Genomic DNA, 4,062 nt, shown 5'->3' with positions numbered 1-4,062 from the left:
TCGGCTAGTTGTATGCTTATTCGTGTTGGTTTCAATTCTCCAAGGTCTAGTTTAGCGTATAGTGAATACGGCATTAAATTTATACTATCACCTAAGTCTGCCAATGCTTCTATTGAACTAAGACTACCTAGAAAACATGGAATTGTGAAACTTCCTGGATCTGATAATTTTTCTGGTATCTTATTCAACAGCACTGCAGAACAATTGACATTCATAGTAACAGCCGAGAGTTCTTCCATTTTCTTTTTATTTGTGATTAGATCTTTCAAGAATTTAGCATATCTATGCATTCATGAAATTACATCAATGAAAGGAAGATTGACATTTATTTGTTTAAACATATCTAAAAATTTGGATTGCTCGGCTTCAAGTCTCTCTTTTCTCATTTTACTAGGGTAAGGAAGTGGTGGTTGGTATGGTTTAACATAAGGTTTAGCCTTAACTGTGTTATCTTCATTAACCTTTTCAACTACCGGTTCTGTTTCCTTATCTTGATCAGGCTGTGGTTCTTATGGAGTAGGAATAGCATCATCAGAAATTACAGGCATTTCAGGTAGTTTAAGTGTAATACCACTTCTTGTGGTAATAGCTTTAGCTGTTTCATTTCGGGGGTTAGCATTTGTATCACTAGGTAGACTTCCCGGTTTTCTTTCACCTATCAACCTTGCTAGGTTGCTCACTTCTTGTTCCAAATTTTGAATAGAAGCTTGTTGATTTCTAAATGCTTGAGCATTTTGTTCATTGGTTTGTTTTTGAGATGTGAAAAATTGCGTTTGAGATTCAACTAGCTTCGACATCATGTCTTCTAAATTTGGCTTTTTATCATCGGTTTGTGGTGGTTTATTTTGAAAAATAGGTCTTTGCTGATTGTAAGTATTATTGGATACTTGTTGATTACTATGACCTTGTTGGTTGTTGTATGGAACATTTCAGTTATAATTCTGATTTTGATTGTAGATTGGTCTTGGCGGTTGATAATTATTCTGATAATTATTTTCAGGCCTTTGGTTTATGTATGAAACATTCTCTCTTTGTTCCATTGTTAGTTCAATACTGAGACAATCTTTTGTCAAATGTGGTCCTCCACACTGCTCACAACTAATTCGTATTGAGTGGATATCTTTAGTCATCTTTTCCATTCGTCTCTCAACAGCATCTATCTTTGCGGAAATGAAATCAAAGTCATGGCTAGAATCGGCTCTAGCCGCTTTAGATGATCTAACGATATCTTTTTCTTGATGCCACTCATGTAAGTGAGAAGCAGTGTTATCAATAATTTTGTAAGCGTCAGTTGCGGTTTTCTTCATAATGGAACCACCAGCTGCTATATCGATGTCTTTTCGTGTAGTGATGTCGCATCCTTGGTAGAATATTTGTACTATTTGACAAGTGTCTAAACTATGTTGCGGACATCCTCTCAATAACTTTCCAAATCTTGTCCACGCTTCATATAGAGTTTCATTTGGCTTTTGTGTGAACGTAACAATTTCTCCTTGAAGTCTCACGACTTTAGATGCCGGAAAGAATTGTTTAAGAAATTTTTCAACTAAAATGTCCCATGTATCAATCGCCCCTTCAGGTAACGATTCTAACCAATCTTTGGCTTCTCCCTTTAAAGTCCAGGGAAATAACATGAGATATATCTGTTCATCCTCAACTTCTCGGATTTTAAATAAAGTACAGATCCTATTAAAGGTACGAAGATGTTCATTTGGATCTTCCTTCGGTGCACCACTAAATTGGCATTGATTAGTTACCATGTGTAGAATTTGTCCTTTGATTTCATAATCTGGCGCATTAATGTCAGGTTGAGTAATTGCATGACCTTGGCCAGTGCGTTTAGCTCGCATTCGGTCTTCCATACTTAGAGGTTCCAGATTTTCCATGATTGAATTTGTTGAATCTGAATCACTTGAGGATTCTGATTTAATAGGTTGTTCCTCAACAATCTCTGTTTGAATGATTGGTGGTTCCGGAGGAAAGATTAATGGTTCAGGATCTCTGAATTGTCCCTGAATATCCTCCGGATTCTCAATTGTGAGGTCCGGTTCAAAAAATGGATTATCAGAAATTTGAATTGGAGTACTTGGTCGACTGGATGATGATTCTAAAGAAAAATCAACGGCGACAATATTGGCTAGATGTCTTGATCGAGTTACAGGTATCACCAACCATGCAACTCTATATGAACATATACAAATAGAAAACACCACCTCCACTAATTATTGTTGTGCGGCGCCAAAAATACTTGATGTGTGCGAGGTGGTGAACGTTTTGCTCGGTGCATTCACTGAATATCCTATTAGTTAAAAAAAGATAAAAATTATATAAGTTATCAAATTAATAGACTTTTCTGCTTTTGCCCACGTTTCGAATAGCCAAAAGATGTAGCTGGGAGCCAGAACCCTTTAAATCGGAAGCTCACAACTCAGCCGCTAACAAATCCAACTATTACTACGAAGCAGAAAATTTTGGATGTCTATCAATTTAACCACTTAAAATAATTTTTCGTTGAAATTTAAAGAAATTTTAGAGAAGAAATAGAAAATATTCTAAGTTCTAAAAACTAGAGCATCGAGAAATAAGAAAGAAAAAGAGCGCGTCGAAAAATAAAAGGTCGAAAAATAACAAAAAGAACGTAGCGCGTTGGTGTTACAGCTAAGGGGTATAAAATACTATTAATTTTACTAGGAAATACTATTAAATATGATACAATTTTACACAAGATATTTATTTATTTATAGAATGGATATACTTAAACCTTGCTACAACACTTATAGGCAGTGTACCTAATCGTACAGTAGTGTAGTTTTTAGTAAGTCCGGTTCGTTCCACAGGGAAAATCTTTAAACAAAGCTTAACGCTATATTAGTTTAAATTTATAAAAATACAAATATATATATAAGTAATATTATTATTATAAAGGGGGGTTTTTACCGTTTAATGATCGGTTTGTCGATTTTAAAACTTTAGTCGCAGTTAAAACCAAAATTAAAAATAAATACAAGACTTAATGTAAAGTAAATAACGATAATGAAATTGCGATAAATAAAAGTGCGATAAAATAAATTTGCGATAATTAAAAAGTACGATAATTAAAAGTGCAATTAAATACAATAACAATAAATAAAAGTGCGATAATTAGAAGTGTAATTAAATATAAAATAAAGGAAATTAAATATGAAATAAAAGAATTATGCTTATTTAAACTTCCGTAATCATGATGTTTGACGTGTTGATTTTAGTTTTATGCCCATGGGTTAATTGTCCTTTGTCCTGGATTATTTAATATGTCCGTCTGGTTTTTGTCCATAACAGTCCATCAGTCATAAATATAAAGTGCGAGTGTCCTCGTCAAATTATCCTTATACCCGAAGTTAAATATTCCAACTAATTGGGGACTTAAACTGTAACAAGGTTTTAATACTTTGTTTAATAATTACACCATGATGTCGACTGCGTGTAACCCAAGGTTTTAATACTTTGTTATCAATTATGCCAAGTGTCCTTGTACATAATTTCACCCCTGTTTTAATAATTCTAGTGGTTATTAATCCATTCCCGTGTCCGGTTAAATGAACGATTATTCGTGCATATAAATACCCTGCCCATCGTATCCGATCGAGTGTATATGGTTATTTATAGGGACGTCCAATTGTAAATCTTTATATTAACATTAACAAATTATCATTTAGTTAAACAAATATAAAGCCCATTAATAGCCCATAGTCTAATTTCCACAAGTGTCGTTCTTTTGTCCAAACCTCAATTATGGTACAAAGCCCAATTACCCAATTTTAATAATTAGCCCAACATCATGATTACTTCGGATTAAATAAGCATAATAATAACTTAGCTACGAGACATTAAATTAAAAAGGTTGAACATAACTTACAATGATTAAAAATAGCGTAGCGTTACACGGACAGAATTGCGACTTACACCCTTACAACATTTGCTAACATACCCTTATTATTAGGATTTAAAATTAAAATTAAAATTAAAATTAAAATTAAAATATAAATATAAATATTACGTATAGATATATTGAGATAGAAAAAG

Source organism: Rutidosis leptorrhynchoides, chromosome 4 (assembly GCF_046630445.1).
Source record: "Rutidosis leptorrhynchoides isolate AG116_Rl617_1_P2 chromosome 4, CSIRO_AGI_Rlap_v1, whole genome shotgun sequence".
Lineage (NCBI taxonomy): Eukaryota > Viridiplantae > Streptophyta > Magnoliopsida > Asterales > Asteraceae > Rutidosis > Rutidosis leptorrhynchoides.
Note: the sequence above shows the minus strand (reverse complement) of the source record.